Here is a 26,382-nt window from a genome sequence, read left to right on the forward strand (position 1 = left end):
GTGCTGGAAGGATGGAGGGAAGGAGGGAAAAGGAGGAGAGAGAGAAGGAGGAAAAGAGGATGGGCTGAAAAAAAGGACAGTCACAGATTGGAAACGAACTTAAACTACTATTTCTATTTCTACTAGGTACATTGTTCTATATTCACCTTCTGGTTAGTTCGTGATTTGCAGGATGCTTCCAGTCTGTTTCCGTCCAAAGTGATGGAATTGGAAAAAATGAAGCCACAGAAAGTAAACAGACACAGGTCAGTCATAACATAATGAACACCTGGTTCAAAAGATGGACTCTTCTAGACCCCTGAAGGACTGTCTGATAGGATACTCATAGGGATGCATCAATACCAGTATTGAGTGTCGGATCTGAGTACTCGTTCTGGACGCACTCTGTGATCTCCCACGTTAAAGGTATAGTGGACGATGTTTTAGCCAATGGATATCGGGATGCGAATCTCAACTATTGGTCCCCCAACATGTCAATCACGCTGGAGAAATGCTTGCGTGACGCCGTCAAGCCCGCTCGTTCCCGTTATCTGTGCATGCGCATTCAGAGTGTTTATGTCGCCCGTGAGCTTCGGTTTCAGCCAGTACTTACCGATGGCAAGTCTGACATAATGAAACTGTAACTGTTTCGGAAAATAAGCTTTATGAGCGAGGCCGATTGCAGAAACTGTAAACAGAGCCGTGCACGCCTGGGGAAGATGAGCTTGCGCTCGCACGCTCCCGGCATTTGAAAGGCGTTTCCTCGGGAGGAGCAGTAGAGCAGGTAGGATGCTGTGGTGCATCTGGCGATTCTGTAACATTGAGAATGACTAAAATCAGACAGACTGTCAAGAGGAGGAGGAAGTCAGTTCTGTGCATATTATCTAATAAGATTGACAGTTGGACATCTAGGGCCCTGCTGGGAGTTAGAAAGCTGGACTTCGGTCAGAAGTTCATAGATTTGAATTCCCAGTACGGATCCCAAAGCAAGACCCTTGATCCCACTTGCTCCCTGAAGACCCTGAATCCAACCTGATCCCTGAAGACCCTTGGTCCCATCTGCTACCTAGAGACCTTTGATCCCACCTCCCCATATTGTGACAGCCCACTGTTCCTATAATATATAGTTAAATTTAAGTATAAATCAATAAATTACATTTTCTTTCTTCCTGGAATCTTTGAGGAATTCAGAGTCATGGATGTGACTGATTACCAAACGAGAACTGATGCTTGACCAAGCAGGATGACTGGTTCCCTCTTCCAAGTACAGGAAGCCCATAATGAGTGTGTGTGTGCTGTGACGCACACAGATCACAAACTATACACATAATAACAGGCAGTGACGCATAAATATTTCCAAACTCGAGTGTTCACACGCTGTTGATTGGCAATTTCTGAAAGTGCTCTTGTGAGGGAGTGCTAACGTCGGCACTTTACGGGCCTGTGTTTTCGATACACCCGATCCAACGATGGCAGCGCGCTGCCGGCCTCCGCTGGCTTTTGGCTGTCAATCACACCCTTCACGTCAGGCAAGAGTAGAAAAACTCCCGCTGCGTCGATGTTCTCCCTTTCACTCTCTTGCACAGAAAAAAAACTTGAGCTCAAACATGATTTATGAATGTTGACAAATGGGTTTTTCACATGGAACAAGCAGCCCGGCCACAACTGGATCCACGGACGTCACTGAATGTGCAGCGCCGGGACACCTGCACAGAAATGCACCGGCGTCCCGAAAGAAATGGAGCCGGGTCCTCCAAGATAAAAACGACCACATTAACTAAAGTCCTGCAAAGTCTTACTTTTAAGCGACAAAGAGCGGCTGGATTTAGTGGAGCCGACGCGGGAATGAAACGCCAGTTCCTGTTTCAAAAGGGGACCTCCAGAAAATCCCTCGAACACAGTTACAGGCTGTCAGAACGGATCCGTGAAAGTCAAAGAGAAAACTGTCACTAAAATGTTTTCCATGCACACGCAGACCGCATCAGGAAATGTGTGAGTCCGCACAAAACCACCAGCAAGGCTGAAGTGTTCTGACCAGGCTGTAGGGATGTTGAAGAAGCCGCATGAAATTCAAAACACGTTTGTATCGGGCCTACCGGATCTAGAAGTCGTTCGATTCAGAGACTGGGCAAAACCTTTCCGTGTGTATAAATTCATCTGTTTGGCTATCTTAACTGGGGAAAGCAGGTACAGATATGAGATGTAAAGTTGTATTTTTTCTTGGTATAGATGAGAAGAATTTGATTTGAGCCAACCGCAGCCCTTCATGGGATAATCACCTCCTCCAAAATAAAGGCGCATGCTGCAGATAAACTATGAGGAGTCACACAAATCTTCCGGCTTTAAAGTCACTCCTTTTATTTACACCAAAAGTACAAAAAATATACATTTTCCTTGCCACATAAGATGTGTGTTGTGGTTCAACGGTCCAGGTAAAGATGAGATCTGCACTGTGGGGGAACTTCCAGGTCATGAAACTAAATGAGATGAAACACTTTAATTTCCATTTTTTCAGTTTTTCATTTCACCACATCGGAAATGAGAAAAACGGGTTATTAGCTGCTTTTAATTTTGGCTTGAGAAACGAAAACTGAGCAAACACCATGAACACCATGAATGACACCCCTATCCTTGTGTTTCAGTGTGTTTGGACTGTTAGCAGATGATGAACAAGCCCAAAATATCCAGATGAAACGGGACATGTGGTGAGAAAAGTTCAACACAAGTCAAAAGTGCAGAAATGAAATTGAAATGTTGCACCCAAAATATGTTTAGGAAAAAAAAAAAAAAAAGAAAACTCAGAAAGTACTTTCCTCCTCTCTGGTCCCATATGTGCTCGCCGCCAGTCTGCCAGATGTGTGGAGGTCAGAGGAGGCACGTCGGAGGGAAGAGGAGGCGTGGAGAAGCCGGGGATGGAGGTATAATTTCACACCTATCGGGTTCGTGGCCTCGGAGAAGACGACAGGCCGGGGAGACGAGGGCGAGGCGAGAGGTCTGCGCGGCGCTCGGCTTCCTCTCGTTTCTGCTTTCGTTTAGAGAACATGTGTGCCGGGTCCTGCGAGCCGCCCTCAGACTGAGTCAAGTGAGTCAAGATTGTTGAGGTTCCAGCAAAGTTCAATGGGGCAAAAATAGGTTTAGAAAACGTCCTTCATGTGTTCACCTTGTAATACCTCCGCTGTGTTTGTCTGTGTTGTATTTCTTTTATCTGAACACATTCACACAGGTAAAAAAGCTTAACAAGACCGTCAATGATTAACATATTGTTACCAAACACTCAACCTAATTTGCTCCCTCAAGACAACAAAACATTTAATATGTTTTAACACATTGCTTCAATTTTAAGCCGAAATATTGGCCCCCCTGATGACTGATTGTACTATTATGACCAATCTATGTGTCTGTTAAGGCCTCAGTATGCTTCCCTGTTGCAGCAATGTCGTGAACATATCTTGCTTCTGCGTCAAGGGAACGCCCTCCTCTGCAATGTCACCGCCAAGCCGCTAGGCGGGCGTGGCGGTGTCTTTTTTTCGCAATCGGCAGTCACAACAACAATGCGGCTTCCGTAGCTCCGGCTTTACCTAGACATAGATCTATAGACATAGATATCTAGACACACGTGCACTTACCGTACAATATATCTGCATATATGACATATATGGCGACACCGGGCTGTGGTGGAGGAGGGGCTGAGCGGACCATGATGAAATATTGGTGAAACTAATGAGTTTTTGGACGATTAAAGCCATTTTAAGAGCGGCTATACACATAGTCTGCTAACAGTATAGGGATGTGCCCCGCTCAATTTTGGATCTAAATTTCTCCTGAAGCACTGTTCGGATCAGAAAAGCATTCGGGGTGAGTTCTACTTCATTCTATAAACAACGCAAAAGCGGACCAATCACAGCCCTCGATGTTCACGTCACCACGCGTCGCCTCAACGAGAAGTCAGGATTTTTGGGAGGTGCGCGTCAAGCCCGAGTGTAGCCCGACATAGGGCTACTGCGTAGACGTCGTAGGAACGACGTCACGGCGACGGGGGAAAAAAGAAAAAAAGAAAGTAGTTTGGGTCATTGAATACACCGAATGCGTGAACAGAAGCTGTGAGCTGAATCTTGCGGTAAAAATTTCCTACACTGCCCCCAAGTGGCCACATTTCTACTTAAAATGAAGTCAAATTGTGTTTTTGTGTGAGAAAATTCAGCAAAATAAGAAAAAGAATTCTTTCAGCAACACAAATATCGATCTTCTTCGAAGGCTTTTTTTTAACATTCCAATTAAAGATTTACAGAACATTGCATCACCTGCCTTTTAAAAGCGAAGTTCTGTCAAACTGTGCAAGAACAACACAATGTTCTGCACGTTTTATGATCGCAGCTTTATCATAAATACCTCTTTCATCCTGATTAAACACACAAAAAAAAAATCTATAAACAATGCTCTGAAGGATCATGGGAACAAAAGGTGAACCTCCTCCCAGTTAACGGCGATTTATTTTGGTAGAAACATTGGCTCACCAGATAACGAAAGTCTTCAAAGCAGGACATGGCTCGGGGCGAGTGTGTGTACAGATGCTCCGGCAAAATATCTGACGGACCGGCATGAAACGCTAATGGGAAAAAGATTTTTAAAGTAATGAGAGAGAAAAAAAGAATCAATAAGAGAAGTTTGTTGGTGCGATGAAAGCAGCGTGCTGCAGTGTTGAGCCGTGGCCCGGTGCTGAACTGTGGGTCTGTGCGTGATTAGAAGACCAGAAGAATGTGGTTCACTAACAACACAAGCCCCGAGGACGGTACCTTCCCGAGCTGTAAAACACACACACACACACACACACACACACCGCACTGCTGAGACGGACGCCCCGCTGGTTTCAAACTCAACAGCTGTCGGGGTGTGAAACCTGATAAAAGCCGCAGCGACTAAAAGCCAAGAGAACGTCCAACTTTTGATAATAAGGTGATGGTTTACTGAACCAGATGGGGTCAAAAGGGCAGAGTTAGGCTTTAGGAGCAGCACCTCTGGAACTGGAAGGGATTCAAGCTGCGTTCTGGTTGTCTCCGAACGCAGAACTTCCAATGATGACGCTAAATCAGAAACACAGATTATTAGATTTCAGTTTTTTATGATCTTATACATCATAATGGATGTCTCTAGAAAAGTAGCTTTTCCCAGAACTTTCTATGGATTTGATTGAAGAAAAAGAGCATGAAACACTGAGCAAGGTGTTACGACGATGCAGCAGATTCCTCAACGTTGTGATGCCAAAACACTGTACAGTGCAGTGCCTCAGCTTGTTGATCAAATTTGGTGCTCATCTTCCATTTCCCAGCCAATGAGATGGGCTCTTTAGGGCCCATTTTACATGATGATTTCAAGTGAAAATGCAACTTTTCTTGTGTTTTGAGGATATCCTTACGAGACAGCAGCACTGAAGGCGCATCTTTCTGAGAACGTCTCCAGGTCTTATTCAGTTCATCTTTTTGGACCATCTGAGACCACCAGATAACCACCCTCAGTAGTGAAGGACAGCTAAATGTTGCCAAAAAAAAATCTCTACAGAGCAAGATTTATAGTAGAAGTGATCAAATATGGAGCAGGAATCAGAAACACAGAAAGGGTTGAGACTGAATGAGAATCTTACGAGGGGCTGGAGAAATGCTTAGAAACTGTTGAAGTGATGAAACACAGAGGAGTAAAAGCTGAGGATCAAACTCACAGAAGGTTCTGGAACAGCAGCTGCTCGACCACAATTATCAACAGTTACATCTGGACACACACGCACACACACACACACACACACACACAAATGTCTTATAAACCAAAGGAACACTGCGTTTTTTTAACTTTTCATGACAGCTGGAGCTTGCTCTGTAGTAAATAAACAAAAAGAAAAAAAAAACCAGTATAATGTCTAAATCTTCAGTGAACAAATTGAATTCTTTAAACTTTCTATTAATCGTATCTTCGTCTTGAAACATCATCCCACCCTCCTTCTGGGAGGTTGGACCCACTAACCTGCCACTTAAGATGCCTAACAGCACTCTGTCTATAAATACGGCTGACATTTATCTCTACGTCAATATGTGAGTTAAAACAGAAAGTTAAATATATTTATGGCGTTATCCAAAAAACTAAACCCCATAAACAAGAAGTGTAAAAGCCTGTCCGGAGTAAGAGCCCTCTCACTCTGCGTCTGGTGACGCCATGTGCCAGAAGTCATCCGTCAGCCGCGGGCGTCGCGGCGCATTAATGACCCCGGCAGGCTGGATTTATCTTCCAGGCTAAGTGGAGGGTCCTGGGTCAGTCTTCACAGTCTGCTTTTATTAGTCAGCACTGGATATTCAACCAATCGATGGGTCGCACAGCTCCTGAGGTGGACGGACGCAGAGAGAGAAGCTCGTCGCTGAAATTTACAGCTCGTCCGAGGTCGTGGAGGGCGCCGCCGCATGGTGACTTCATCGAGGAGACGGCAAAGACGGGAGGAAGGACTGAAGTCCAAACTGGGTTTCTAGGAAGAAATTTACTTTCGGTAGCTTTATCTTTACAGTCAATGCTTTATCATTGTTGTTATTCTCCAACAGTAATAAGAAGTATTAATAGAGTATTCTCCTTCTAGTATTACATAAAACTGTATACTACAGCTTTGGAGTGAAGGAAAAGTATCAGAAGTTCCCTTGTTTTCAAGGAGACTGAGCCTAAATGTTTTCATAAAAATTGCATATTGCTCTGAGCACCATTGTCATGTAAACAACTAAATTGCAACAAAAGCTTTGCATTTTCACTTGAAAATGTCAAGTAAGTGTGGCATAAGTCACTGAAGAAGATTTCACAATATTGTTAGTTTTCTACAAAGCTCGGAATGGTTTTGGCCCAAAAATACATCTCGGATCTGCATCTCAACCATCTGGACGGTCATCTGGATCAAACCTGCTTTCTGTTCCTTTAAGCTTTCATGCACCAAATATTTGGAAGAAACTCTTTTTAAAATCTGCAGGACTAATCAGACTCTGAGTTCTTTTAAACCCAGGTTGACAACCTTTCTCTTTTATTTTGTAACAGCTTTAATGTTTTCATCTTTTGTCACCTGTACATGTTTGTTCATTTACAGCACTTTCAGTTGAGTTGTTGCTGAAATGTGCAACACAAATAAAACTATGCCTTTTGCAAAGATCCCCTCAAATAGTTTCTTTCTAAGGCCTTTTCACTTATTCAGACTGGAATTCGGGGTTTTCCCAGATAATGACGTGGAGGAGGCAGATCTTAAATATGATTTCACACTGTTAAAGGAACATAGAAGATAATTAATGGAAAAGTCAATCATAGTCTTTGCAGATGATCTCTCTTTATTCTGTCAAGACGAATCAGAACCAAAAATCTGCTGTAAGTGTTTTTCATTGAAAGGAGCCTGAACACAAATGAAATAACTAATCAAACTTCATTAATCTCCTTGGTAGAATTACTTTTTCTACTTTTACCCATCCTATATCTAAAATGTGGCTGGTCGATACAGAAATGTGATAAAGGTGTAGATTGTAAATGTTGAAACCAAAGTTCACGATGCTGACCTATCAGGGAAAAGGTCCAAGTTCATTCATGGCTGAATTGCACATCCAGTTGCCCATGATGTGTTGGCCACAATTTAAACAACATTTACTTTTTTGGCAATACAGAGGCTGAATCGTGTCAGGTCAAAAAAAAAAAAAAAAAAAGTCCCATGATTTTATGGAATTACAATATTAAAAAATGCCGATAAGTTCATTTCGATTCCAAAAAATGACCCCGACACATTCAACCTGGCTTGAAATCCTTTCACCAAAGCTCTCAGAGAGTGTCGGCCTGGCAGCCGTCTCTATTCCATTAGCAAGTTTTACCTCGGCCTCCCTAAAGTGGACAAACCCCGAGAACTTTCCCTCTTTTGGTTCTCCGGTCTTCCCTCTTTTAAAACGATCCTCCAGATTCGCCTCCAAGCGAAACAGAGGTGGGAGGTCACGGGAAGCTCAGCTGCTCCGCTCCATTTGAAGAGTCAGAAACGCTGCCTCTGACCTCTGATAGTGGAGCGAGCGGCGAGAAGCTGACGAAGGGAAGGAAAACCCACATGAAAAGACGAAGAGAAGGAGAGAGCGAGAGATGGATGTTCAGCTGTGGAGTGTGCAGACAGAAAAATGGACGGATTGCTTCTCTCCAGTTCATCAGCAGAAAACACAACGGTGCCTACACACACACACACACACACACACACGCTGCACAGGGGTCTTGATATATGGGTTTGCAGTCGTGCTTTGGTTGCGGTTGCCGCCGGTGACGACTGAATCACAGACCACGATGATGTCATATCTGTCTGGCTTGATAGTGTGTGTGTGTGTGTGTGTGTGTGTGTGTGTGTGTGTGTGTGTGTGTGTGTGTCTTTTCTCCCTTTGCTTTGAAAGTTAGAAAAACCGACTGACCTCAGCGTTACAGTAAATCTCTCCCCATTTTCTTGTTGTTGTTCAATTTTTCACCATAAAGATGAGACCTGATGCCACATGTGCAATTACCGGCGGTGAACTCGGCCCCGGAGGGTTGATATATGGAGAATTACCCAGGATTACCTCGGCCGCCGTCACAGAGGGCACGAGGAGCGCCGGCGTCATATTTAATAATGGAAATCATGATGTGCGGTGGCCATTTTTAAATAAGGGTTTTAGAGAAAATTAATGGAACGATCAACATTTATGACCTAATAAATTGGCGTGACCGCTCAGGACAAGAGGACAATGTTCAATACGCTGCGGTCAGATGTGGTCTCCATGAGAATCCGCAAAGCTGGTTGACTGATTTCGAGGAGGTGGAGGAGTTTTTAATGCTGAGAAAAACGAAAAAAGGAGCGAGTGACGGGTCGACCACAAGTTGATTCATCAGTCAGCCCAATACAATGACTTTTTTTTTTTTTTTTTTTTTTACCAAGGTTTAAGTTTAAAAGTTAAGTTTCAGAGAAGAATTGGCCAATTCCAGACCAAACCAACTATATGAGATGAAGATTTGGGGAATTTTATTTGAGTTTTCTTAGTCAGGCTAAAGGTATGAAGGATTTCGCGTGCTGAGGTCTCAGAACAAAATAATTTCAGTATAAAACAGAAATTCAAAGGTAAATAGAATATAAGGTGTGAAAAGCAAAATGTGCTGAATTCAATAAAACAATAAGGTATTAGTGTGATTATTTTCAATGAGATATGGATGGAAGCATCTGTGTACTTGAAAGACTGAACCCAAACCCCAACCCTTTACACATTCTGTTCCAATGAGGCCCTCCAGGGCTAACCCTAACCCGACTCCATCCTAACCCTATCGATAACCCTAACCCTCCCTTAGTCTAACCCTAACCGTACTCTACATTTCAACAATCTTAGGACAACCTTTTCTTTAAGTTTGAGAATCTGAAGATAAAATTAGCACGTATCTGGTATCTCGGCTTGAGTTGAGCTGCAGGAACAAAAACTCAGTCGCCTTGCCATCCGTCCGTCTGTCGGCATCCGTCCACCATCACCAGCTCGTCCTTATATGCTGCCGCAGGTGGTCCGTCCGTTATCGTCTCCCCCAGGTGTCTCAATGGGAAGACGCTGAAAGACGTGTCAGATTCCTCCGGGGGATAAAGCGTCTTATAGATACCCATAGACAGATGGACGCTCTGATAGACGTCAGGCAGGTATTAGGGTTCAGGTGCGACGGACAGACACTCTATTATAATCGTGGCCCTTCACCATTTTAATCAGAGCGTCACTCATCCCGGGCGCTCATCCTCCTCTTTATATTCCTCATTCAACACCGTCCTGGGAGAACCAGAGGAACCCGACACCGAACAAGGAAAAGACTCCAACGAAACAGTGGCTGATTTAGACTCATAGATCAGACGGTCTGTTTACAAGACGGCAATTTCAAGTGAAAATGCAAAGCTTTCATTGTGTTTTAGGGGTTTGGGAATTCAGTGGATTCGGTCAAGTGGAAGGAGAAGGATAGCTTGGTGAACTGTTACCACACTTGTTCTGTTAATTTATCCTGTTCAGTCTCCCAGGTCTTTCCAAATCAAACATCCTTTCTTGGTTGTGGATTTTTGTGGAATTTCTAAATAAATGTGACTTATAGTCTAGTGTGACTGATAAACATTTCATTTCCTCTTCATGACGCAATTTCTTAATGATGCGATAAAAAGTCATAAAAGCAAATTATAGTCCAGAAAATAGGGTACTCCTATTCTTCATGTTTAGGCAACCTTATTTATATAGCACCATTCATATGCAAGGCAACTCAAAAATACATGAAATTGCAATAGAATCATAGAAATAAGAGAAGATATTAGGAAAATAAAAGCATTTTTAAAAGAAACATGGCAAATTAAACATGAGCATAGTAAGCAATTTAAAATTAGTCTCATAAAAATGCATCGATAAAACTGAAAAATCAGAGTGATGACAAGAAGTAACACACTCAAAACTTTTCTGTAACGAAACACAAAAGCAAAACATTTTCAAATGGAACACTGTCATGTAAGTTTGTGTTTCTATGTTCCAGTCGTTCTCTCCATCGCTCTTCTTCATTTACCCAGCCTTTCATCCTGGTGTCGTCCGTCCCTCTGCACCTTCATTTTAACACCATCAGCACAAGACTAATTTCTTCTTCTTCTCCACCTTCTTGTGATTGGAGCGGCCGATCCGGAGCCTTTGTTATCTGGACCGGCGGACAGGTTGACACACTAATTGCTTTCCTTGTCAGAGCGGTTGAACTTTTACAGAGATTTCTTTCAGCGCCTTGAACTTTTGCGCCTGCTGTTCGGGACACATGTCAAACTGTTATTTCTGGTTTCTCGGCGCGATGAAAGCCGCTCTCTTCTTCTCTTCGTCTCTTCGTCTCTTTCATGTACCTCTGTCCTTTATGCAGAGCCCACATGTGCGTGGATGGGAGATACGCCGGGACAAACATGTTTCATTAATGTGGACTTCCTGCAGGGAAACCCATTTTCTGACTCTTTCAAACTGAATTTTCACACTATTATTTATGACCGTGCCAGATGTGGAGGTTACATAAGCAACACTAGATTTTTGTCAATCGGAGGAGAGAAAACAACACTTTATTTCCCCGTCTGATCTTTTTAACCTGAAAGCGGCTCCAGTGGGCCGTGCGCCTGATGGTGGATTCTTAAACGGGAACAGTAAAAATAATTAATTGTAGTTATACGGCACTCGGAGGCTGAGCCACTGATGTTTTTATTGCGGCAGCTTGAAGTTATTGTTGTGGGCTTAATTAGCTGTCAGTGCAGTCTGAATTTATTTCAAGTGCTTTGACACTGGAAGAAAGAAGAAAAAAAACAACAACTCTGCAGCTCACTGGAGCAGCAGGAGAAACATTTACTGCAGGAAAATAAAACAAAACAGGACTTTATTCTGTTTAAGCTCCAGTTGTGTCGCTCGCTCTACATAAAGTTATTGTAATGCCACGACAAGTGGTAGTTTATGATTCGGTGAGGTTTAAATTAACTTGTGACTTTGATTGTCGGTGAAAATAGTTGAGATTATAGAGCATCTTTCTCCTCTAACACCCAGATTATAGAGCATCTTCCTCCTCTAACATCCAGATTATGGAGCATCTTCCTCTAACATCCAGATTATAGAGCATCTTCCTCCGTCTAACATCCAGATTATGGAGCATCTTCCTCTAACATCCAGATTATAGAGCATCTTCCTCTAACATCCAGATTATAGAGCATCTTCCTCCTCTAACATCCAGATTATAGAGCATCTTCCTCCGCTAACATCCAGATTACGGAGCATCTCCCTCCGCTAACATCCAGATTATGGAGCATCTCCCTCCTCTAACATCCAGATTATAGAGCATCTTCCTCTAACATCCAGATTATAGAGCATCTTCCTCATCTAACGCCCAGATTATAGAGCATCTTCCTCCTCTAACATCCAGATTATAGGGCATCTTCCTCATCTAACATCCAGATTATAGAGCATCTTCCTCCTGTAACATCCAGATTATAGAGCATCTTCCTCATCTAACATCCAGATTATAGAGCATCTTCCTCCTCTAACGTCCAGATTATAGAGCATCTTCCTCCTCTAACATCCAGATTATAGAGCATCTTCTTCTAACATCCAGATTATAGAGCATCTTCCACCACTAACATCCAGATTATAGAGCATCTCCCTGCTTTTTGCCTGCTCTTCAGTCATGTCCAGATCTGCCAATTCCCATAATGCAACTGTCGGACACTCCTCCAGGCTCGATCAGAGGTAATACCAAACTACTCCGTCTTTTTCCTGTGAAACTGAGACGTGCTTCAATGTATACAGAGAAAGAAATGCTGACAAAGAAAGAAAAAGTTAAAAAAAAAAAAAACCTCGCAGTGAATGATATTTTTGTAAGTTTTCCTTCGGCGGCCACTGGAGGTCGCGTTTGGTCACGTTCAGTCGCCACACTTTGCCCGCATCGATGTGTCCCGAAGGGTCAAACGCTGGCCGTGTTATTGCCATCTCTTCAGCCCCCGGCCGCCTACCCCACCTCTCTTTTCCATTCCATTCGTCCTCTCTCTCTCACTCTCTCAGCAGAAATGCTTTATTGTGGCTTCTGGTGTTTTCGGTGGAATTATTCCTCTTTACCCCCTGAGCTTTGGCAAATGACGGAATAAGCCTATGGTAATTCCTCAGCGGTAACCACAAACACGCCGTCCCGCCTCCACGCTCTTGGACCCTTGTGTGTGTGTGTGTGTGTGTGTGTGTGCATGTGTGTGTGTGTGTGGGGATCACGTTTGTCCTCTGACGTCTATGGAAAAGAGTTCCCCCGCTCCTCGCCACGGCCACCTCTATAAATGTGTGTGTGACGGACAGAGCGAGGACAGCGTGGTGTGAGCAGCGAGAGAGAGAGTGTGAACTCCTTCAGCTGCTGGTTATGATTTAAAGAAGCATTAACGGCGTGTAGCACCATGAAACCTGAGTCCACATGACTTCACAGTGACCACTGGACGACTTCTCCACTCTTTATTTCTCCAGTTCGTCTGAATCGGGACGACTGCAGCGAACCCTGCCGTGATAAAATCAGACCCCGGGTCTTTCTCTGTGAAGTCTGATTGCATTACCTCCCGAAGCCCAGAGACATGCCTGTTGGGTTAATTGGTGACTTGGTGACCTGTCTTGGACGAGATCTTCGCTTCATTCGGAGTTACCGCAACTAACCGTAAACCCGAGTTGGCCGAAGCCGCTACAGAAGACGTTTGGAAGCGAAATCAAAGCTTCAGTTTGCAGAAGTCTGTCAGTGTTGTTCAAAGCCTGCCTTCAAAATCAATAAAAATAATAGCAAAACATGCTGGGAGCAGGTTTTTTTTTTCCTTTTTTTTTTTCTGCATTGAGTATCACCAATCCAAAGAAAATAATCGTTTCAGTGCTGATCCTAATAAGAACTGTGTGAGGCCCCGTTTCCATGGAAACAACAGATGTAGTTAGTAAGGTCGGCCACAAGTTGGCGCTGCTGGTTGTTTTTGTAAAGATAACACAACCACACACACACACACACACATACACACACACACGCACACACGCTGCAACAACACCAAAAACGCAATAAAAGCTTTTCTGTTTTCACTTGAAAACATGTAAACGGGGTCTAAAAAGGCCCAAACTAACTGGTTTAATCAGAATTATCACGACAAAGAAACAAGTTGACAGGAACATGAAGTGTTTGTGAGGGTTGCATAACAAAATGATTGGATACCCAGCAGTTGAGAGGACTGTCAGGGTCAAAATCGTCACATTTCTCAAAATTTTTGGGACGTGTCTCCTCTTGCTGATTGAGCAGGAATCCCCGAGTTTGTAGTACAGTGGTAATCTAATCTGCAAATACTGCTTCAAACACACACACACACACACACGAACAACGGCTGCCATACAGTGACCCAAAGAATTCCAAAACCTTCTGGATTCGGGGGCAGACCCCCGGAGACGGCCACTTTGAGGCTCACGTTACCCGGTGCTGCTCGCACATTTTTACATTTCACAGGGAGCCGGCCGGCAGAGCCACCCGCTCCCGCAGCAGCATCATTACAAGGGACCAGGAGGTCAGAGGTCACAGGCCGAACCATTCCTCACAGTTCAGAATGAGGAGACGAACAGATACCGACACACACGTCAGTACAGGTGAGAAACACACTCACACACACACTGAAGTTGCATGTGTTTTATATTTATTCACTCAAATCACATGGATTCTGTTACCGTGTGTGTGTGTGTATGTGTGTGTGTACAAACGCATTTATGTAACTGTGGAAAACACAGATTTTTCACAGTATTTCATGTGTGAATTTCATGAAATTAGATTAAATGAAGGAACTGATATTTCAATGTACATGGAACAGTAAGATCAAGAGTTAGAATCCATCCTGTTTCCATGGAAATGTCAGAAAACTGCGTAGTTAACCTGTTGATCCGCACGTCAGTACTGATGGTTGGTGTTGTGCACACGGAAGAACATGGACGTTGGTATAGACCACCAAGTTCAGCTGTTATGGTGAATTTCGACTCTAAACCTACCAGGACCAGGAGAGTATGGCTGGAATCAGAGCTTTTTTTTTCCTTATGAAATGAAAATGTCATGTTTATTGAATGAGGGTAATTCAGTAGTTCATGAAGAACTATGGCTTCATGACAGGCACACGGAAATTTACAGAAAAAAAACAAATGATGTGGAGAATTTAGGGGAGAGATCCACTGCTGCTCCAGTTTCCACGGCTTTTATCTCTGAACCGTCAAAAATGTCTTTTTTCTCCAGCTGGAACCTCCACGAACACTACAGACTGGTAGTGTGTGTGTGTGTGTGTGTGTGTGTGTGTGTGTGTGTGTGTGTGTCCTCAGCTGGTATTGCTTAGCAGCAGAGGTTGCACTCAGACCCTGCGCCTGATCTTTCAACACCTTTAAAACACACGCAAAGTCACAAATGAGCTCTCAGCGCCTCGGCTACAAGGCAACCATGTGACACGTACATGCTGAGGGCACGGGGTCGCGCTCACGGGTGTACGAGGGGCGGGGGAGGGGGGGAGGGGGGCACACGTCTGCGTTTCTTCCTTAAACATGACGCTGTTTAATGAGGATTCTGTCTGAGGTTCACCAGAGGCAAACAGCTCTTCTCTTGTGGACGGAAGATCCTGAGCCCTGAAGGTGTGTTGTGTAGGAAAACAGAAAGAGAGCGGCGTGTAATCCATTTCTCCAGGGCTGAAGTGGAATTCAGCCTCACAATAAACACATCTGAGAGCGAGAGAGGCATCTCGAATTTTTATTTGTGTGTCTGCCCTCGTATTCCCGGGACTCCCATCACAGCTGACCGCCGAAGGAAGACAGCGGCGAGTCTTCAGACGGGCCTACGCTGATCTCACTCTGTCCGATACAAGGCGACACGTCAGGGCCGTCAAACATGAAGCCTGCGGTCCAAATCCAGCCCACAAGATGGTCTGAATACAGTCCAAGGGACAAGCATTGGCGGTGTAGCCATTTTGCTGCATGAAGAAGCTGGACTTGGTTCTTCTCCGTCTCTGCAGCGCTAAAAGAAATACGCACAGCTTCATCTTTAATTCGGTAAAATGACGGCACCGTCAGCACTTGATACATGTGGATTAATCCGCTTAAAGCCGCTGCTTTCTTTGGAGGAGTCCAGACATTAATCAGTAAATCTCTCCACCGGTGAGCCGTAATAGGAAACACTCACCTGCCCTCTCTTTATCCCCCGGCTGCATTACAGCGGAGCGCCGCTCTCCGGAGGTCGGATTTGTAGATACACACTATTAAGTTCAATCAAAGCAGTTGGACGTGATTTCGCAGGTCTCGTCTTTCCCGAAATGACTTTTCCACATGTGAATCGCTTACATGTCAAACAGTTGGGCTGGAATCCCCCAGACACAAACATTTCACTCACATGCAGAATGTATCATTTCAGAGATTTTGAGGTCACAAATGAGGGGAAAACGGGGTGATTTTGATCTATTAAATGGTTCACAAGCAGTTCAGTCGAGTGTTAAGAACCTAATGTCCTCACAAGAGTAGAAATCGAAGATTTTTTTAAAAAAACAAAAGTGGTGCGGAGGGTTTGGAGTGGAGGTCGTCCTCAGGTCAGAGTGAAAGGAAAGGTCAGCGCGAAGTTGAGGGTCAAAGACTGAGGAGAGGTTACTGTAGGTCACACACTGGGTGCGTGTTACTGTGAGTGTTCACTGAGGAGGCTGTCTGTGTGTGCGCCTACGTGCATGTGCATGCGTGAGTGTGAGAGAGAGACAATGACTGTGCACAGGTGTGTGTGAGAGAGAGAGACAAGACAATGTGTGGTTGTTTGTGTATTTGCGGCTGCTTTAATGCGTGTATGTGTGTGTGTGTGTGTGTGTGTGTGTGTGTGTGTGTGTGTGTGTGTGTGTGTGCGCGCACTCACATGCATGCGTGCGCGCACCACCAACCTCGTTCAGCCAATAAATCTGACAGAACATTTGTTTGGCCTCTGAACCATGATCACCCCTCAGAGTCCTCTTTCTGTGTGTGTGTGTGTGTGTGTGTGTGTGTGTCTGCGCGTGTGTGTGCCTGCTGAATCCATCAGCAGTGAGTCGGGGGGACGATCCAATGCATAAAAACATCTCGATGAAAGCGAGTCGAGGCGGCGATAAGCAGAGCTTTGTGAGGGTTTCGGCCGTCCCTCAGGAGGAAGGTGGAAGCTGCAGCTGCATTCTTTCACACACGCAGTAACAGTAAACGGAGAAATAAATGTGCTGTAAATGAAAGTTTGGATTCAAGCCTGCCCTATAACGCCGTGTAAAAGTACCACTGCGGTGTTTGTCCTCAGATGACGGCGAAATAAAGACCTGTTCACAAGTCAGCGGTGTTCAGAAGCAACTGAAAACGCAACTTTTAGAAAATGTTCTGACTCCATCTCCATGGAAACGGAGGAAAACGATATTCCCCCTGCACGTGTGTGGCTCAACATGCTAATTATATTGTTTTCAAGCATTTCTCAGGGTAACGTTTTAGGCAGAATAATGCTGTAATGCAAAGAAAGAGACTGAATTCACCTCCTGACTGCAAATTGAAGGCGAAACACTGAAAGTTCAGGCGCTGCAGCTTTTATTTTCAAGTAAGTGCTGATAAAATATAGATTTACAGAGTTTGCACAGAGTGTCACAGTTTGGTCTGTGCTTGATCGCTCATTACAACTGCTGCTTCTCGGATAAACGGCTGCAATCGGAAGTTCCTCAATTAATGTCATTTTATGCTTCTGATATCTCTAGAAAAACTGTACATAGTAAAACTAATATTTGTAGCCTTGGAATATTTTTTCTACATGATGAGCAAAAATCGAGGCTAATTTCTGAATCAGGCAACAACAACAAAATCCAATGACTTCAGATGATTTGGTATTTCTTTTTTTGAAAAAAAAAAAGATCATAAACATGATAAATGTAGATTAAGATACAGCTGACATGCATTTTTCCGAGCACTTTAGTCCTTGCTGATGTCTGGATACTCTCTATCTAGTTTTCTGCTCCTGATATCTGTAGAAAAACTGCGAACGCCTAAATGGCTTTTGATCTGAAAGAACAGTGAAAACTAGACATTTGTATCAACGTGGTCTCTGGATCGGACACGCCGACCCGGTCCTACAGCGAGTCTCGTCGGTCTCCTTGCTGAAAAAAACCAGTAGGCCAAATGGGTTTACTACCCGAAGCTCTAAATCCATGAGGGCTTCTGGTTCGAAATTACAGCCAAAAGCAGCGTCGGCGTGACTTAAGCTAAAATCACCATTTATTATTAATTTGCGGTCCAAATCCGAGCGGGCATCCCTCCTTTCCTCCACTGATCATCCACAGCTCAGTAATGAGCAGAAACACTCTTCGCCCTGGGGGTGGGGGTGGGGCCGGGGGGGTCCAAGGCGGAGAAACAACCCCGACCAGGATGGAGGAGAAGTATGTGGAAGGAAATGAGAAAAGGAAAGTGCAGGATGAAAAAGTTATTTTTTTTGTTTGTTTTTTCTTTCCTCTTGTTTGCACTCTTCACCTTCAGGATGGGGGAGGTCAGGAGGCCGAGGGTCTGCCGAGAGCGAGGGACTGCAGCAGGAGATGGAAGAAGAGAAAGAGGTAGAGGCTGAAAAAAAAAAGAAAGAAAGAAAGAATGGTTCGGGGAGAGTTTTAACGAGCGTGTTGGGGTCTCAATAGAAACGGGGCCTCTTTAGAGAGAAAAACCATATATTTGTGGGTGTGTTAAACACATTGACCTCAGGTTTCCCATCAAGAGCAGAAGGAGAAACCAGGAAATCGGAGATGACAAGATGAAATAAATGGATAAGGAATTGAGTGAATAAATGTGTTGAAATCAGGGAGTAATGAAGAAAATTAGGTTTTTCCATCAGTGGAGACGAGAATCAGCCGACGGCTGACCACTTCTGAACGTCTTGCTCTGAGGTCAGGGAGAGGCTGCGTGCTGGAGACCACCATTAGCCCTCCTGGCAGAGTTCCTGACCTTCCTGTGCCTGTAACAGCAGCCTTATGAACCCTCGTCACTACATTACCGGCCCTCTCCACCACGCCGTGAACTCCCAGCGAGCCCATCAACGGCGCTCTTACGAGCCCCCGAGCGCCATTTAACCCGCCGTTTCCCAGGCAGGCCCCCGGACGCCACACAAAGGAACTCCTGTCACCCAAACTGACACCAAAAGCCGCTCCAACGGCAGGCCCGAGCACCGCAAGGTCACCGGTTCAAATCCCAGCGAGTGGTCAGTCGGGTGGACCCCACCCTTGGGGAGACCAAATCACTTCCTACAGTCCAGTAAGGCCACGAAACAGACCAAAACGCTAAATAATGCAAGAAAATATCAGGATGGTACAGAATTGTACAATTTTCTTTAAAAAGACTTGTTGAGGACAGATCCAACAGATGAAGCTCAAGGTTGGACAATGAATAATACTGGAACATACGTTTTGTTCCTGGGTGGAAAGCCCATTTTCTTCACTTCTAGATCTGGAATGATCAAAGATATGGTCAATCAAAATGTTCAATCTTTGCTTTTATGTTTTGATGATGAAATTATGGAATTTTATTTAAAAAATCGTCCTTTTTAGTCGATTTGGGTTAATTAATTACGTGAATCAAGCGAATGACAGATGCATTTTTATTTCTAAAGATATTATTCACTCAAAACTTAATGTATTTCAATATATACACAGTAAATTTGTAGGGTAACCTCAACCCAAGCCCTTCGCCCCAAACTTGAAACACCGTATTCATTCACGACCTCTTGAAATGTTATTATAATTAGAGTGATATTGGGCCAGAGCTTGATGGAGGCAGACGAGGTTCACATGATTCCACATGAGATACTGCAGAAAATAGGAAAATCAAAGGTTTAACGGTACTTGTCTACGAGTGCTTCTTATTACTTCTGGCACAAGTAATCAGGAAAAACACTTTCAACCCAGAAATAGAGAGAAGTTGAAATGTTCTTAGGTAGCTTTACATAAAAAGTGGAACCACAGCATACTAATGTTAGGCTGAGCTGTGCATTGACTTCAGTTCTGCTCAGACGATATTACAAGACATTTGATTTACAAGTTTCTGATATCTTTTGCAGGAGAAAAAAACACACTAACATGACACTATTGGGTATTGTAAATCCCAGAAAGAAAGAAATGAATATTATACAATGAATCCCTGCACTGATTTCTGAGACAAACATAAGACCTTCTTTAAACCTAAATAGTTCCATTTGGCATCGACATTTCAGCAGATGCTCAATATTTACGAGTTACTGCAATATGAGAAACACATTTTCTGTCTAAAATGTCTTGAAAAAGGTCAAGTCAGGCTATAATAGCTAAAGGTTTTCATATACCTTTTATTGTTGTTTTGAAGAAGAAAATTAGGCAACAAATTTAACAAAACATGTCATTTTGATCAATGCTTATAAATATTGGGTAGTTATATTTTTAAACATGTCACACACTTCAAAATTACTCCAATTTCAAGACATGCAGACTTAGTGTAAAGTATTTCATGATTCAGACTGTTTTTTTTTTTCTATTGGACTGTATCAGCAATGAACTATTAATATATCGTCATCTGCAAAAAGTGAGACAGATTTAATCAATCAATGCTCCTGTTCAGTGAAGAAGTGGACTTGGATGACCATGAATGCATCAAAAGTTGTCAGTTGTTATCTCTGTTGCTTAAAACGCTCACAAGCACAAACTTTACCGAATGAAGACCTGAATCAAACTGAAGCTTTCATCTTGAAAGTTCAAGCCGTACCCTTGAATTCCTCGTCTTTCCGCCGGTCATGTGGCCGTCTGCCAGCCGTACACTGCTTGTAGCTGAAGCTTGACCTTTGACAGCACCTTTCTTGAAATGTCAAAAATGCAGCCGCATGGACGGGAAAATAAGCCGGGTTTTCTCATTTCCTCCAGAATTGACTCTTCAGAGTCATATAAGTTTTTTTGCAGGATGCTAATGATTTGTTTTAGCAGCGGGGGGCTCTAAGGTAGCATATTAGGAATACCTCACGGGCCCCTTTTGCAGGATCTTACGAGGGCCTTCTGAACTGCTCGTGAACCCGGGGTCTTTTCCCAGGCACCTGAAAGTAAACAACACGGAGGCTCCTCGACGCTCCACTTACTTAACAAGACGAATTAGCGCTGCCAGCGGCTGTGAAACTCGGCCGGGTGTTTGTGCGTACATGAGGTCCCTGCTATGTTCTCCCTGTTTTCAGAGCGCCTGGACTTAAATGCACGTCAGACCTTAAACGCTTTGATGCAGAATCATCATTAGACTTTTTTTCTTTCAGGACAAGTTGGGCTTCCTGAATATGTCAGTTGCAGGAGTGTTTTAATAGGAATTTGAATAAGACAGAATTTTTTTTTTTTTTTTTTTAATCTAGCAGAATATTGAATTAGACTTTTGAAAACAGAAAAATGTTGTTTCAAGTCCTCTTTACAGCTTTGAGCAAAGAAATAAACTCTGTCAAACAACACAGTTAACTACTTAAAAAAAAAAAAAGTTAGGGTGAAAAAGCTAACCCAAACCCGTTTATTTTGGTAAGAAGATGCAGGAAATAGTTGATGAAATGCATCCCGGTGTTAGCATAATGGTTTTCACATTGTTTTTAAGATGGAAAATGGATATAAATAATTACAGAAGACCTCACTTTGGGATTTACCACAATGTATTAGTTGTACACAAGCTCCAAGAAGATGTTCGAGGAGAGACAGATCAGAGTTTGAAAGAGCTACAGTGTCGCCATGGGGCTCATAGGAATTGTGCAGCAGTTAGCTTTCAGTCTAAATAAACCAGAAGATACCGCAACATCTGGTCGAAAAGCTGTGGAATATAATATAAGGTGTATCTGCAGTCATTGATGACAGTGTCAACCTCACAAACAAAACATTTTTTAACAGATAAGTTTTCATTGTTTTCCAGCGTACACAGACCCTAACAGAGATATCTCGTCAGGGATGTGAACACAACAATGTTTTCAAGTGAAAGCACGAATGTTTGGGGTGCTGGGAGCCAGAGAGAATGCAACTTTTTAAAAATGGCTTCCAAGGTGAAACTTTTCAGAAGTGCTCTGGTTCTGTCGCCATATAAACAGGGAAAAAAATCAGACTTTCTGGAAAGGTTCCGGAAACTTTTCTGAGCAGAGGTGAACCACAGCCAAAGTGAACACTTCTCCTGAACAACGGCTGCATGAGGGACAGAGTGGACTAAGACCTGTTCAGTCCAGATGGGGAAACTGTTGGTTATCAATCGATATCAGTTCTGACTGATGTGTGTCAGTAAGAGGGAAACCAGCAGAGAGAAGGATCCTTTGTGTAAAATGATGAATCTCAGTGTAGCTGCTTTTCCTATATTTTCTAAATTTTTGACACAAAATTCAAAAGTATTCTCTCCCCAGAGGAGATTTTATCAGTTTGATCATTTTTCCTGACATTCTACAACCTCCCATAAAAGATATATGAATTGATAGATAGAAATAACAGACATCCACCAGATGTTACCTTTTCTTCTTTTCTATGAGGATCTTATTAATCCTCTGACGGCCGAACCAATTTCCCAGGTTCCCGGGCTAATTGGTTTGTCACCAGACCTGCGGTGGTGTCCTCTGGCTCCCATTCCACTTTAATACGCCCCGAGAGCCTTTTACATGCATGTTCTTTTTACAAACACGTGAAGAGGGTGCTAAAGCAAGGAGGGAGGATGTGAAGTTCATGTTAACAGTGTGGGAGACACCACTTTTCCCACTCGTATACTGACAGACTGTCAGGCCAGGGTCAGCGACTTACTGTAACACGTGTGTGTGTGTGTGTGTGTGTGTGTGTGTGTGTGTGTGTGTGTGTGTGTGTGTGTGTGTGTGTGAGTCACTGACTAAAGGCTGATTCCTGTGCCAGCACTCTGTTCTGTGTCACTATTAGAGAGCCGCTCCGAATGAACACATCATTAAACCTCAATAAAACGCCTTTATTCACCCTCAGATTATTACAGCAGCATGTGTGAACCCACCGAGTAACTGTGTGTGTGTGTGTGTGTGTATGTGAGACACACACTCTTTGAATATATTGTACAGCAGTACAGTACAGAGTAGACAGACAGAGCACAAGACTTCACAAAGAGAAGTGTACTGAAGGAACCTTTGTATTGTGCATGTGTGCCCAAAGGTGTGTGTGTGCATGTGTGTGCTTGCGTGCATAAGTGTCTGTGCAAATGTGAGTGTGTGTGAACACACAGTGTGTCGCTGTGCAGGTCTGTAAGTCCATGCAAGCATAGATGTGTGTGAGTAAGTGTGCATGCTTGGAAGCATAAGTTTGTGTGTGTGTGTGTGTGTGTGTGTGTGTGTGTGTGTGTGTGTGTGTGTGTGTGTGTGTGTGTTCAGTCAATTCAGGTGACTTTGTTTGGAAAAGAGCAAAACCAGGGAAACAACTCTTGTAACAGTCACACAGTAAAGACCTTCTGATTTTGTGCCTGAAGATTCTTTGGGAACAATGAAATGTGTGAGTTTTTGGAAATGTGCCTAAACAGATTTTCATGTGTGTATCAGGAGGAAGATGTGTGTGTATCTTGAACTCCTTAGGATGTATATTTACAGTATCCTCAGTCTAACAGAGTAGCAGTATCAGTAAGATGACTCTATTCAGTGAGAATTAGTCATTAGTAATTTGGACGTTGTCATAATTGTGATGTAATGCACCAGACGGCAATGTTTGTGCAATTGTGACACATTCTAGAAGTCTGACACATTAATGCGCTTTATAAGCTGATACCCAACTTGGTATTGCCGCTGGATCAACCACTTCATCCAGAGGGCCCGTCTCCTCCCGCCGGCCCGCCGAGGATCATCTCCTGCAGGAGGAGGGCTGCAACTTCTACAGAAAAAAAAAAAGAAAAAAACAAAAAGAAGGATGAAAACAGAGCAGCGTCTGCTAATGCATGCAAAGACGGCAGCAGCGTCTCTCTCGCTCGCTCCCCCTGACCCCGGGGCCGTCTCAGTCATGCGGTTGTGGGAATGTCGCTGGGATTTGTGTTTGAGTGACTGCAATAACAGGGATCAAATGGGAACATGTGGACAGAATTCCAAACCCGGGGCGCAACACAGCGGTGCTTGTTTAAGTCCGTTCCGATGTCGATGCTTTTCATGTGAATTGGTTTTATGGCGTCTTTGTTTGTCATTAGCAGGCAGGACGGCGGAGGCCGAGGATGTGCGAGAAACATCTAAAACTTCACTCCCTCAAAATGAGGGTGAAACCAAACATGGAACTCCAGATAACCCCAAATTCATATTTTCAGTAGGATTTGATTTCTCAAAGTGTAGATTGTATCGTGACCTCTGGGTTAACACAGCAGTGTAGTGCAGTGATTTGTAAGTAATTTGATATGATTCAAGTAGTTCAGTCCTGTGGTAATCAAATAAAACTTTGTGGAATCACTCACAGCATGGGTCCACAGGACCCATTCATTCTCTATGTGACTGCTGGGTACATGGTACATCGTGCATCGCGTTGCATCTCAAAACCTCCATAAAAGTACAAGCTTTAGTGGAACCAAAACAAGGACAGATTCAGCAACTGTGCAGCTTAAGAGGAAGTTTGTGACCAAGCAGCCATCTTGGTCCAGTTTGAGCTCCAGGAGGAGCAGACAGCCCCCGAGTCGACCCGTCTGTCCAATCAGGAGCAGGGACGGTTTCCTCAGACAGAGTCCAAAACACACATTCGAGGATGATCGGTCCGATGAGCAGAGTCCAGTTTGCATGTTCTTCCTGTATACCTCCTCAGGCTTCCTCCACAGGTATTGTGGGAATCACCGGGGTCACTTGTGGTTCAGGCCAACATTCTGTGTGTTTCGGTCATTGTCATGCATCGGACATGCCTGCGAGACGGTCGGGGCCTGGAAATCTTTTATCCATGAGCAGAAGTTGTCGGAGAAAGCTGGTATTTCCTGTAGTCGTCCGCACACGGTCCCCGCTGTCCTTTTGCCCTCGTCTTTTTTAAATTTCCTGCATTGAGTGTTTGTGATGGCTGCATGCTTGTTTGGTTTTGGAGGGGAGGATGGCGGACATAGGGCAGGTTTAATAAAGGACATTACTTAAAGAGTCCTTCAGGCTGGGCCGCGGCGCTCGGCTTCGCCGCCACTGTTTGTTTTACATGTGCGACCTCGGCTTACAGGCCACATGCTATGAAAGATTAACGTTTTAAAACTGCGTAAAAGCATCTAGCACCTGTTTGGTTGGTAGTGATTCAGAGTGATGGCACCTGAGGACCTTGACATCCAGCCAGAGGTTGGCCAAGTTCAGTACGGCTTGAAACCAAACCAACATGTTGACTCGGGTTTAGAAACATGGCATGAAACTAGTGAGTAATGATTCCGTCGTTGTGGGTAAAAAACTCACCAAAGAAAATTTCTGTTGTGAAGTATGGAAAATATGGAAATTCCCCAATGTCAAATACAGATTACGCACAAATCTAAGAATGAAGCATAGTAATATACAGTTATAATGCATCTTATGTATTGTTTCAAGCCAATAGTGGTTTGTTTTTTTTGTTTTTTTTTGTTTGTTTTATCCAGGGAGTAGAACTTGAGAACACGGCCTGCTTGCAGTTGCACAAAAAATATTAGTTGCATCTGTGTTATAAAGAGGCAAAATATAAATCCCAGATATAAGACAGATGGAGCTGCAGTGATGATAATCCAGGTCCCACAGGATTTCTTCCAGAACACATTTTGATATTTTTTTTACTTCTCTGCTTCTGTAACAGCATTCTGTGGTCATACAGAGACACCTAGGGGTCAGGGATGGTATGTACAAGTTCATTTTGATTAGAAATGTGAAAAAAAATACAGCCCCGAAAACACAGTCTCTTCTTTCAACTGACGTCTGTGATCAATGGATCAACATCGAAGTTAACCATGTTTTTTTTTTTTTAACTATTCTAGAAATCAAAATTGCTGACAGTTAAAAAACCAGCAAAAGTGATCAGAGTCTAATGCAAAACACACCCTCGATCTTTCCCAACCCGTCCACCAGTACATCCCAGACCTCATTTTCTTGGTTTTCTTATCGTCCATCAACCTCAGACTGTCTGAAGTCTGGAAGAAAAAAGAGATTTTCTTCTTCTTCTTCTTGAAGGCATCACGGCTCTCCGCTGCCTCTTTGACAGCTCGTGTCGTCGCACACCATTATTGTGTTGTTTTTCCTCAACACAGCAGACCAACAACTGGCAGAGGACGGATTGATGTGGCCGAAGGAGAAGGAGCCAGCGATCCTGCAGCCTTTACGTCTGTCTGCCTGGGCGCCAGACCAAAGGATGGACCAAACCCCCAAAAACCAAAAGTGGGTGACGTCTTGCCGAGGCTGTAAACATGGACCCAAGACACAACTGTGAGCGGAGCGATCTTTGTAAGCAGACCTGACCATTGATATGTGAAATAACGCCTTGAACTAAAAATCTAAACCACTTTTGAAGAGTTATACAAGATCAGAAACACACTAAGCTCATCACTTGCCAGCTATTTAAGTCAAACTTGTGATCGTTTTTTTGAAAGTCAACATTTGGCAAAAATCTGCGAAGACGAATAAAAACAAACACGAGACAAAAAACAATACCTAAATACATAGAAATGTCTCAGTCTGGGTCTGAAGATGTGGCAGAAGACGGGAATCAAACATGCGAAGCCTTGGCCCGTAAACAAGTTGAAATCGGGACTCGAACTAGTGACCCCGTCTGACCATGTGGAAAACAGTTTACGGGTTTGAATCCCAGCGGCTAAACACAGCGACTGAGCTCCCATATGGATCCAGTTGGCCATCAAAGGCCAGAGGGGGAAAAATAAACACTTTTTATATGATTTCTCTCTCTGAGAGACTCCGGGCTGG

Source organism: Salarias fasciatus, chromosome 3 (genome assembly GCF_902148845.1).
Source record: "Salarias fasciatus chromosome 3, fSalaFa1.1, whole genome shotgun sequence".
Lineage (NCBI taxonomy): Eukaryota > Metazoa > Chordata > Actinopteri > Blenniiformes > Blenniidae > Salarias > Salarias fasciatus.